Raw genomic sequence first — 13262 nt, 5'->3', positions numbered from 1 at the left:
ACCACCACACAGAAAGGTCAAATAATCACAACCACCACACAGAAAGGTCAAACAATCACAACCACCACACAGAAAGGTCAAACAATCACAACCACCACACAGAAAGGTCAAACAATCACAACCACCACACAGAAAGGTCACATGACTACAACCATCACACAGAAAGGTCAAACAATCACAACCACCACACAGAAAGGTCAAACAATCACAACCACCACACAGAAAGGTCAAACAATCACAACCACCACACAGAAAGGTCAAACAATCACAACCACCACACAGAAAGGTCAAACAATCACAACCATCAAACAGAAAGGTCAAACAATCACAACCACCACACAGAAAGGTCAAACAATCACAATCACCAAACAGAAAGGTCAAACAATTACAACCACCACACAGAAAGGTCAAACAATCACAATTACCAAACAGAAAGGTCAAACAATCACAACCACCACACAGAAAGGTCAAACAATCACAACCACCACACAGAAAGGTCAAACAATCACAACCACCACACAGAAAGGTCAAACAATCACAACCATCAAACAGAAAGGTCACACGACTACAACCACCACACAGAAAGGTCAAATAATCACAACCACGACACAGAAAGGTCACATGATTACAACCACCAAAGAGAAAGGTCACATGACTACAACCACTACACAGAAAGGTCAAACAATCACAACCACCACACAGAAAGGTCAAACAATCACAACCACCACACAGAAAGGTCAAACAATCACAACCACCACACAGAAAGGTCAAACAATCACAACCATCAAACAGAAAGGTCACACGACTACAACCAACACACAGAAAGGTCAAATAATCACAACCACGACACAGAAAGGTCACATGATTACAACCACCAATGAGAAAGGTCACATGACTACAACCACCACACAGAAAGGTCAAACAAGCACAGCCACCACACAGAAAGGTCAAATAATCACAACCATTAAACAGAAAGGTCACACGACTACAACCACCACACAGAAAGGTCAAATAATCACAACCACGACACAGAAAGGTCACATGATTACAACCACCAAAGAGAAAGGTCACATGACTACAACCACCACACAGAAACGTCAAGCAAGCACAGCTACCATACAGAAAGGTCAAACAATCACAACCACCACACAGAAAGGTCAAACGATTACAACCACCATACAGAAAGGTCAAACGATTACAACCACCATACAGAAATGTCAAATATTCACAGCAACCATACGGAAAGGATTATAACCACACGATTATTATTACGTTGATATACTGCGATTGTTTGAGAAAACAAGAACACTCTCTCTGTGATTTTGGTGTCTTGGTAGGACGTTGTTCACGTAATCTGAGAGAACTTATATTTTTCAACCATCGACACACAATAAAGGTATGCGATGATCATTTTCCAGCATTGTCTCCACAGTTCATTATTCTGTGATTACTGATAGTTATGTCACTTACTGCCTAATTGTAATGGTTTGTGATATGTCCCGAAATTATGAGCACATTGAATAACAAACAATAATGACTCTTTCATGTATGCTGACAGCCAGTCGCTATAAAATCACGCTGTAATGTTAGGGAAAAAACAAAAACAATCATTATAATTATTTCCAGAATGCAATCAACAAATTAAACGAGCGTGCCACATTTGATTGAAGCACCACTGCAGTCTTAGTCCTAGAATCGTAATCCGTGCCCGCGTGGAACACGAGGAAGATTGCGGTGATAGATATCTCGAGAATCTGTCAGTCCGTCTGCCACTGTTTCAATAAGTTTTGCCAAGTACTACTGAATGTGTTGGCTGTGGTTTATATTTAGAAGAGACATCGAACATTGTTTTGTTGGTAGGGGTAAAAGTACGACTCAGAAACAGGTTTTCTCGCCTGGCACCGCAGAATAATTAGTGATGGGGTGACGATTGCGATTCAGTGTATTTCAACAGAAGTCGTCATTTTTGCACATCAGATGTATGCGGTGGAATGCTGGATACCGTCAGCAAACGCACAACATTATGCCTATATGCCAACAGTCATTATCGGATACTGCAAATCATTTCGATTTCGTGAGAAATGTATATTGCGTTCTGATCTCATGAATTATTTCTTTATAACCAAGAACCTATCAAAAAATTAAACTAATTTGCTTTATCATGCAAATTTTCAAATCATTGCAAAATTTCCTTACGCTCGCGAAATATGTTTTCGTTTCATGGCGTGGTTTAAGAAACGCATGTATACACTTCTAATTAATGAAATGTTACAGCATCTTTAACACTAATTACATAATTGGACCGTTTCTCCTGGTATGTATGTTTGACAGGTGTCGTTTAATACGATACCGATCAAACCGTTGCATGTCTGTGTAGATGATAATCATATCCAGAATCCATTGATTGGTCCACGCCAGTGATTGTGTACTGCTACTTTTTAGTATAAGGGTGTAGGTGTGTGTGCATTTTGGCCCGATAATTAAGGAGTCTGGCACCTCCGGTGTAGATTAAGGATGCGCGGGCCGTCAGAAGACATGGGGAAGTGCTGCTCATTGGCGGATCAAGGCCAGTGTCGGCAGCCACATGGCACTTCCTCCAATCTACCCAATACCTACATTACTATGACGGCAGGGCGTCCGTGTAGAAACACGGCCGATAATGAGAGAACACTTGTCAGTAAGTATTATCTACAAAGCGTTAGGCCCGGTCGTATACAACACTAACACCAACCATCTGCTGACACTAACAGTTCAGTGTCTTATAGCTCAATAATGATGACAACAGAGACTATCACTTCTAGAGACGATGTAACTAATCGCATCTTTAAGACGGGGCAAAGGGAGAAGTGTTACCGTACAGGACAACAGAGACTGTCACTTCTAGAGACGTAACCAATCGCATCTTTAAGACGGGGCAAAGGGGGAAGTGTTACCGTACAGGACAACAGAGACTGTCACTTCCACAGACGATGTAACTAATCGCATCTTTAAGACGGGGCAAAGGGAGAAGTGTTACCGTACAGTACAACAGAGACTGTCACTTCTAGAGACGTTGTAACTAATCGCATCTTTAAGACGGGGCAAAGGGGGAAGTGTTACCGTACAGGACAACAGAGACTGTCACTTCCAGAGACGATGTAACTAATCGCATCTTTAAGACGGGGCAAAGGGGGAAGTGTTACCGTACAGGACAACAGAGACTGTCACTTCTAGAGACGTAACCAATCGCATCTTTAAGACGGGGCAAAGGGGGAAGTGTTACCGTACAGGACAACAGAGACTGTCACTTCCAGAGACGATGTAACTAATCGCATCTTTAAGACGGGGCAAAGGGGGAAGTGTTACCGTACAGGACAACAGAGACTGTCACTTCTAGAGACGTAACCAATCGCATCTTTAAGACGGGGCAAAGGGGGAAGTGTTACCGTACAGGACCACAATCATTCGTCCTAAGGACGGGACGCAGACTACAAGTACGTACTTTTGTTCAGGACAGAAGAGCTTTTGTAACTCCATTCTGATATCTTAGAGTTACCGCCCTTCATTTTTCTCTGTTAGTACAGATGCGATGAGCTTGACAGCCGATGAGGGCCAAGAATCTTATAATCCCGAAGGATATCATAATTTCGCCCTTAGGACTGGACACCGAGGCCAATGTTTTATTACTATTTACGTCCGTCCTTTGTCCAGAGAAACTGGCTAATATAATCAACTTCCCTCTTTAGGACGAGGCACAGGGGTTTATTTATATGACCAAAATAGCGCCACATTCCTAATCTTTCAATTAGACTGGACAAAGTGTTACAGATATACAACAAAAAAAGGGACGACAGAGGACGGACATGAGGGGCAGGGGTATTAATGTAACCTTAACGACTATCTATATTTTGTCCTGAGGACGCGGTATCGCATACTTCAAGACAAGGTGAAATGTCTTACGTTTACGCTTAGTTGCTAATGGGTTTTAATCCATAGGGACAGCACATCTATCTGTTCTTTGTTCCAAAAATACAAAGTCATGCGACAGAATAAATGATTTTAAACATATCTTGAGTATTGAAACAGACAACAGCGCTTCCGTGACGGGTTAAAGGGCTTCCACTCTACATCAGTTTTAGATGTAATGCGTGCAGAGTTTGTACACAGCGTCGTGTCTACTGCAGAGGGAATAACCAAAACGAACTCAGCTCTGTTCCACTGTATCCCTCTGCTTGTAAGACCCAGAGCTTCGCATTCAGTCAAGTTGGCTATGTGTATGTAGGTAATATATGAGAGCATCGCGATCGTAAGAAGGAACTACCGCGGTTCATGATTGACAAGTAGTTATCGACACTGTGCAGTATCGCCTCCCTGCTGTACGGAGTACATCAACCAGATCTCAGCCGCTGGACCCGAATACTGCTGCGCCGCCCCTACAGTGTTAAAATTGATCTCTCGTAACCAAAACATGTACTTATCTCATTTGCACCGCTGTATAATCGAAAAGTCCTGCCACTTTGGCATTTTACAAAAAGGTCATCCAACGTTACACAGTGTCGGTATCCGAACCATCAATACACACGATCACATATACATCTGCTAATCCATGCGTGCGTATGGAATGCATGTATTTATAGTGTTATATGTACCGTATATGTCTGTTCGTCCGTGAACCCCAAGTCATTAGCTTTATGGTGTTTTTATCTATTTTCACAGTTAGGTTTTTACTATTTTTTCTTAGTGTTAATTGTGTGGACCTTTTTCAGACACAATAACAGAATCCCTGAAATTAATAATGTAAGTGAACCATTTGTCTGGGTTTACACCATCATTCGTTATTGTTGGTATTCTGAGTCATGTGGAAATTATGGTAATGTTAGTTTCTTTAATGTCTATGCGATCTGCGATCCGACAGGCGTGGATTGAGCCACAGAGAATAAACTCCAGACGTATAAGGACTGTGATATATCAGCCCCGTCATTTCGTCCGTTTTAGTCCAACTAATACTTTTGCTTTTCTAATTTCTTTTCTGGTTTCCATATCTATGATAGCGTTCATAAAGAATTAAGAAATTAACGGACGAACAGACATGAAATTTGGCTGAAACATCAATGGAGAGTTGTTATGCGTCAGTCAATGGAAGATGTGGCGAAAATCTAGTGACCTCAACGGGGCGATACAAGTCAACGCTTTCTGGTTTCCATGTGCCTGATTGACCTACATCAGTTCAAGACCTCTACGAAATGTGTTTGACCTCTCGTTATTGTACAAGCTGATTATACTTAGTTGTCTAGCACGCAAATAGTGGGTTGGGGGAAACATGGCAACATGTCAGCTTTACACGTGCAACGCCTTTCGTCTACATCAAGTCCATTCGAAACAACGCGTACGTGACACGTATTGCTGGATTTGCACGTGTGACCTGTAAAGACATTTTCAATATTATAATTCACACCATTGCTGACAGTAATGCTAACAAGGGTTGTAGACTGGCCCCTGTCTGTAGAAAATGATAAGGGCTGGTAGCCACTGTAGCGTAGTTTCAATGGAATAATTTCTTGAGCTAGAAAGGACGGAGATACTTTGAAGGAAAGTTCGACAAAGCACCACCAAAAGGCCTTACGCTGCGTGGAAAGCTTCGACACAAATAGTTGAGAAATGGTAGAAGGTTTCTGAGGGGAAAATAGCTGAAATAGAGCTCTTCACGCTGAGGACAGAGATATCGCGGGTTAAGATTTGAAAAAGAAGATATATAAAGAGAACAGAGACAAAATGCTTCCTTTTGAAAACAGATTGAGTGGTTACAGTTTCAACAAAAAGATTGTTATACAGATTTAAGAACATGATACAGTGCTCCGGGTAGATGAAGAGTCACGCCTCTAACACAGTACATTATGTAACTGCTAACATTGACCTCACAGTAAAGGTACCCGGTTTGATATTTCACACTTCTTAACAATTTACATCTGTATTATCAGAACGTCATTTGGCTGCAGTGGCTCATGGGTCATGAAGATCTGATATGTCTCGGTGTGTAATTGTGATCATGGTATCTGCAGGGCGGACGTGAACAAGGCAAATAGTTGGTTATGTTATTGAGAAGTATGAACCAGTTTTCTGCTCTCTGTCTGTTGACAGGCTAGATGACAATCTAAAATATGTTTATTGCAGCTGCTGTGTCGGTCATGCAAATTGCCGTACACGCCTTCACACGGTTTGTCTGCCCAGGACACTCGAGCCTCAGTCAGCGCCTGACGTCACACCGCTCTCGTCGACCTGGAACACGTGTTTCCACAAAATTTTGTTTGATGTTGTTTTTTCCGTTATCAGAAAATATATGTTGTGTGTAAAAGAGCTGTATAGTGGTTGTAGTTATTCCCAAGTGAAACTGTCACCCTATAAAAACCGGAGTACATATGTTGAAAACTATCGGCTATTGCATTACACACGGGTAAACTTATATTCTGTGCTGTAATTGATAATATAAAATATTCAAACACTTCCTTTGATGTGAACTTTATTAATTAAACATAATGTTGGTATTTCAGAAACATTTAGCAGTTTTTCACTCGGCTTCCCTCAGAAAGCAAGCTCGTATTTTCCGGGTTATAAAATTTCATTTATCTTTAATGGTAAACGTTCATCTTGCATGTTTTATGCAGGTCGAGGCTTGCTAATAGTGCCGCTCACCTACTTCACATGGTGGATGGATCCCGTACAAAATCTATTGACCAAACCGATATCCAAATCATTATTCCAGAGTTCCAGGTGCGTGATCTTCGCTGAGCCTTTTCCCGAACGTGTAAAATGTCTGACATCCCATCCGCTTCCCACCCAACCCACCCCCAACCCCCCTCCCAACCCTTCCCGCCCCTCCTCCTCCCCTGCCTCCCTCACTTTACTATTTACATTTTGTTTGATTAGTTGTGTAAAATAATATATAATTCCATAAACTTTTTTTCTTTTTTTTTCTTTCTTTCTTTTTCTTTCTTTCTAAATTAACAATGAGTGACGTGATTGACCCCTGGTAGGAATTAGACGCAAGCCGAGTGGGTGGTTACTACATATAAAACTATTTTAATCTGTCGCCATCTCTACTGTGAAGCGTCATCAGTTGAATAAACGTGTATCTAGGATATTTTATTGATCAAATTTTAAACATTATACGGCATTATATCGAGCCGGTAATAGCCTATACATACAGTCCTTTTGTTTGTCAGACAAATAAAGTATATGTAAATGTGTGTATACATCTGACTTTCCATTTTCACCCACTACAACTTTCAATTATTCATGGCTATGAGACTGCGGTTACCCAGGGGTGCCGCGGCGGCGAGGGAGGCGGGGGAGTGGAAATATTCTATTGCAATACCAAGGGGCTACATTTCCCCCGGGGTGATGGGGCGGCGGAGGCTGGAAATATGCTGTCAGAGTATTAGGTTGATATTGACTCAACATGATGCTGTAAATCCTTAAAATGGTGCATCTGTAAATTTTAAACCTTCCCCAGAACTTACTGACGCCCGGGAAATGTTTTGTCTATTAGCTGATACCTGGAACGTGTTTTGTCTATAAGCTGACGCCTGGGACGTGTTTTGTCTATCAATTGACACCTGGGACGTGTTTTGTCCATAAGTTGACACCTGGGACGTGTTTTGTCTATCAGCTGACACCTGGGACGTGTTTTGTCTATCAGCTGACACCTGGGACGTGTTTTGTCTATCAGCTGACACATGGGACGTGTTTTGTCTATCAGCTGACACCTTGGACGTGTTTTGCCTACGGATGCTGTTCCCGTTGGTTTGTTTTTACCCTCTCGATAAGCTGTCCAGTGACGTACTTTGTCTGTATCATTTGTTTTCTAGGACGTGCTATGCCGGTATAATATATCCCCTTGACATGCTTTGTCTGCAAAACCTACCCTTTCCCCTCCTCCAGGACGAATCTTATCTGTATCAGATTACCGCTGGGACTACATAAGCTGTTACCAGGGACATGTTTTGCCTATGTAAGCTACCTCCTCCCTCTAGGACGAATCTTTTCTGTATCAGATTACCGCTGGGACTACATAAGCTGTTACCAGGGACATGTTTTGCCTATGTAAGCTACCTCCTCCATCTAGGACGAATCTTTTCTGTATCAGATTACCGCTGGGACTACATAAGCTGTTCCCAGGGACATGCTTTGTCCTATGATATATAATTTACTGTACGAACCCATTCTCTTCCTGAATTAAATGACCCTCTGATCATGTTTGGTTTCATAACAGTTGTTTTAAGATCGGCCTTGACCTTAAATATCGTTGCTATATCTCAGTTGTTTTAAGATCGGCCTTGACCTTAAATATCGTTGCTATATCTCAGTTGTTTTAAGATCGGCCTTGACCTTAAATATCGTTGCTATATCTCAGTTGTTTTAAGATCGGCCTTGACCTTAAATATCTTAGCTATATTTCATATACATTATTTTGTCGCTGCGTCAGCTCAATGAAAAAAAGATGAACTGCCAAGTTCAGCTGGTGACATAATATATGTCATTATGACGTTATAAACAGCTCTGGCTCAATTAAGTTAAAAATCACGAGTTGTCTCTTTTCCTTTACTTGTAAAAACAATGAAAAAAGGATTCAAAGTCAGAATTCAGAACATATTGCTACAAGTATGAAGATATATGTGTTCATATATCGATATTTCTTACCTATTTGATTTTGAAATCTAAGACGAAATAAACAAGTAATTAATATACAACACCTGCCAATCAACCCACGTTTGATAATACAGAATGTAAGTCCGCTTCTTCATTCAAAAATATCACACTTGTATCTGATTGATTTTCTTTTGTGGTAAAAATCTCAGGTAATATAGCAAAGCAGGAAAAAAAATCTAAAATAAACAGTTTCTAAGGCTAGGTACCTCGGTGGTTAACCAGTGGCACGTGTTTACCTGTGACAGACAGTATAATCTGTACTGTAACAGACAATATTGAGGATGTTGACCTTGAGAAACGGTAAGGTCAGGCCAAGTGTTGTCGGTTGTGAGAGTCAATATTCAAATAAAACGAATGTTGTAATGTCGATGCATCAAGATGGATTCATTAGATGACAAACGTGGGCTAAAACAAAATCTGGAGTTCGTTAAAGAGACTCTTTTATGTAACAGTAATTGAAAAGCGTTAGGGTTGTGTAGACAACATGTTGACCTTGACCTTCCCACCTACAATTGGCATCATTACATTAAAATCGACATTGATCAAATCGGATACATAAGTCAACAGGATCCAGTGGCTAACATCCGCTTCCGATCACTACCATCCTGCCTCCCCGCTCCACCCATCCACCCCTTTTTAGGAAGCGAGGGTAGGGGAACATGTTTAACATATAAACAATAAATAGACAACACTCTCAGAGTCGTCGTCTTTATAGGACGGGGCATAAAATTCAAGATTAAGATATCTTCTTCCACGTATTGACACTAGCGTGTATATTTACAGAAATAAAAAAAATAAATTGATTAAGGTTTACCGTACAAAGCTCCAGCAAAACTGATACGTGTCTATTAGTATTTAACAGTGTCACACCTGAAACGAGACCTGTGAGGTATTTGACCCTATGTTGGCATGTCTATGTTGTTCTGATCGTCGACTGTCGCGGCAGTGAACGGTGTTCCTTCACTTGTTATTTGCGCATTGCCCTTTTACTTGGTCGTATATAAAATGACGACAGTTGTGGTAAATCAATATGGTTTGGTAATGGCGCCCGAATTAAATGATTAGGAGATGTTATGACGGTCTCTGTATTATATATAAGACTTATCAGCCTCGAGTGGTCAGTCGAGGTCACTGCCATCCATTACTGGCATAATAATAATGTCCGTTCAGTCAACAGAATTCTAGAAAAGTACCAACGACCTGCTGAGTGTAAGACTCATAGAAGGAGGAAATAATTTGAAAATGCAGAATGCACTGATATTTTTTGTCTCGAATAGATAGATAACTACAGTGTATATCTAGACAATGTAACGGATTAAGATGTTACGTAAAAAGCTCAATATATATGATGTATGTAGAATATTTAGTGGTGATAAGGTTGTGATTTTGGTGATGACGTGAAGTGTGATGATAAGATCGTGATTTTGGTGATGACGTGAATTGTGGTGATAAGGCTGTGATTTTGGTGATGACGTGAATTGTGGTGATAAGGCTGTGATTTTGGTGATGACGTGAAGTGTGGTGATAAGGTTGTGAGTTTGGTGATGACGTGAATTGTGGTGATAAGGTTGTGATTTTGGTGATGACGTGAAGTGTGATGATAAGGTCGTGATTTTGGTGATGACGTGAATTGTGGTGATAAGGTTGTGATTTTGGTGGTGACGTGAATTGTGGTGATAAGGCTGTGATTTTTGGTGATGACGTGAAGTGTGGTGATAAGGTTGTGATTTTGGTGATGATGTGAAGTGTGGTGATAAGGCTGTGATTTTGGTGATGACGTGAATTGTGGTGATAAGGCTGTGATTTTGGTGATGACGTGAAGTGTGGTGATAAGGTTGTGAGTTTGGTGATGACGTGAAGTGTGATGATAAGGCTGTGATTTTTGTGATGACATGAAGAGTGGTGATAAGGCTGTGTCTTTTTAGTAGACATATATATTGTTTGTTTATTTGCTAGGTTTATGGAGGTATTATAGTAAATGATGACGACCTCGGTGAAAATCATGCGGAAGATCCGTTGCGAGCTATTATATATCAGTTGGGTAAAATGCTTGATCCGAGAACCCAGTCAAAACAGCAAAGGGCAGTCCTTGATTTCAGTGTCATGGGGAACACAAACCGCGCCAGGTGTGGATCGAAACACACAAAACTTGAATATTCGCTCAATGTTACATACTTTGGTCTCCTTGTGTATGTCTATGCGTCCGTTCGATCACACACGTGTCAATATACGGTGCCTTCATCACAATGTAAACTAAAACATTATAACGTACATACTAATCCAAAACACCAAAACACATATCCGCCTTAGCAATACGGTTTTATTGCCGGTCCAGAACGATCCAATCGTTAAGTACAATGTGATAACAATAACTGCCAGAACTACGTCACTCGATGATCAATACTTTGTGCACTGTAGTATACTTCACCTCAGTTAAGGGGTTAAGTGATAGATATAAACTAGACTTGTAGCACGTTCTTATGTATGAAATCTGATAAAACAAAGAAAACATGTATTAAATGTTACACTCCTGGTTTGTTTATATGAAACTTTAAACACTTGGTTTGTTTAAATATAATTTTAAACGCCTGGTATATTTATATATATGATTTTACTCCTGGTATATATATATAAAATTTTAAACACGTAGTACGTTTATGTTAAATTTAAACACCTGGTATGTTTATATAAAATTTTAAACACCTGGTATGTTTATATAAAATTTTGAACACCTGGTATGTTTATATTAAATTTAAACACCTGGTATGTTTATATTAACTTTTAAACACCTAGTATGTTTATATTAAATTTAAACACCTGGTATGTTTATATTAAATTTAAACACCTGGTATATTTATATAAATCTTTAAACACCTGATATATTTATATAAAATTTTAAATACCTGGTATATTTATATAAATCTTTAAACACCTGGTATATTTATATAAAATTTTAAACACCTGGTATGTTTATATAAAAATTTAAACACCTGGTATATTTATATAAAATTTTAAACACCTGGTACATTTATATAAAACTTTAAACACCTGGTACATTTATATAAAACTTTAAACACCTGGTACATTTATATAAAACTTTAAACACCTGGTATGTTTATATAAAATTGTGTACACCTGGTACGTAAATATAATTTATCAAACAACAAGTTTTCATTTCAAACACATTTTAAAACACGCATCGAATTCTGACTTTTTGACAAAGTTTGACAAATGGGAAAAGAATCCATGCCTTCAAAAATGCGTCAGACATTCTCAATACAAACACATTTTCCTAAACAGCTCAGAAATAGTATCTCTCCTGGGAAATCAGGTTATAACAGGTGTTTTTTATAGTTTATACGATATTGGAACTTTCTATGGCAGTTATAGTATAGAACTTAAAGGTGCGACCTAATTTTTATGTACAAAATATATAAAGGGGGAATGTTGAACTCCATGATCTTCTGACAATACATAATAGACATGATAAAATATAATGCTAGCTTATAGCAAAGATTCTCTGTAACGATGTCGGTTTGGTGTGTATAGATGAACAGATGAACTGATAACAGTTAAAAAAAAAAGCAGAAAAGTAATTTAAGATGATGTATTTTCCTACGTTCACTTTCAGTCAAATATGAAATTTAGCGGCAATATGTTCAACTACATAAATATGATGTCGTTCAGACGTGGGCTCTGAAAGCAGATCAAGATCGATCGGATGGGGTTGAATATTGCCTGTGTCAGGTTGGCATTCATACTGTTTATAAATTCCAACCGAAAAGAGATAAATTCTGAAATATTTCGCACATTTTCAAGAAGATATGCTGTATTAGGAAACTGTTTAAGCCCTTCAATGCATCGCGTGACACGCGTGACACCGCATGACAATCAGTGATAAATGTGCAATTTAGCCATATTATCAATCAGCGAATTTAAATTTTAAGAAATAAAAACGTAAAAAGTGTCAGAAAATGCGTCATTATTTTGAAATCTCTGAACTGTTGATTGGTTGATAAACTAAATATACGTATATATATGCATATATATCTTTTTTCTCGTTCATTTGTTTTTCTTCTTCATGTTTTCATAACGGCGTCTGACAACTTCCCAATGTGTTCTCGATTTCATCAGTCCACCAAGCGCTATGATACTGTCCGTATTGCTCAGCAATCGGTCCTTGCCCCGGGTTCGAATCCTGCCCTCAAAACACCGTTAATGATTAGAAGCACCCAGAAAAAGCAACGGAACATACGATGATTCTGAAAGCTGAAAGTGTTATCAAATACCGCCATATCATATATACAAAATAATTCCTTCTCTAAACAGTCGACTAGTTGTAAAATGACGTGTTTACAAGTGTAGCAATGGCGGTATACAATGCACATGTTTTTCGTGCTCTGTCTCATTTCAAGGTATTATCTCCTAGACAATTTTATCGGCGTAAAAAACCCCAACAACCTTTCTTTCAATGCCAAAAGCACTTAAGTTGACAACAAAAGCGATAGCTTTGTTTGTCCTTGAGTTAATAATTCGAAAATAGCGTCGATATATGCTAAAGTAGATTACGCTGTAAC

This window comes from Ylistrum balloti, unplaced genomic scaffold (assembly GCF_031769215.1).
Source record: "Ylistrum balloti isolate Yb309-2 unplaced genomic scaffold, AGI_CSIRO_Ybal_v1 Utg369630, whole genome shotgun sequence".
NCBI classification, from domain to species: Eukaryota; Metazoa; Mollusca; class Bivalvia; order Pectinida; family Pectinidae; genus Ylistrum; species Ylistrum balloti.
The sequence above is the reverse complement of the archived record's forward strand: the minus strand, read 5'-3'. Positions refer to the sequence as shown.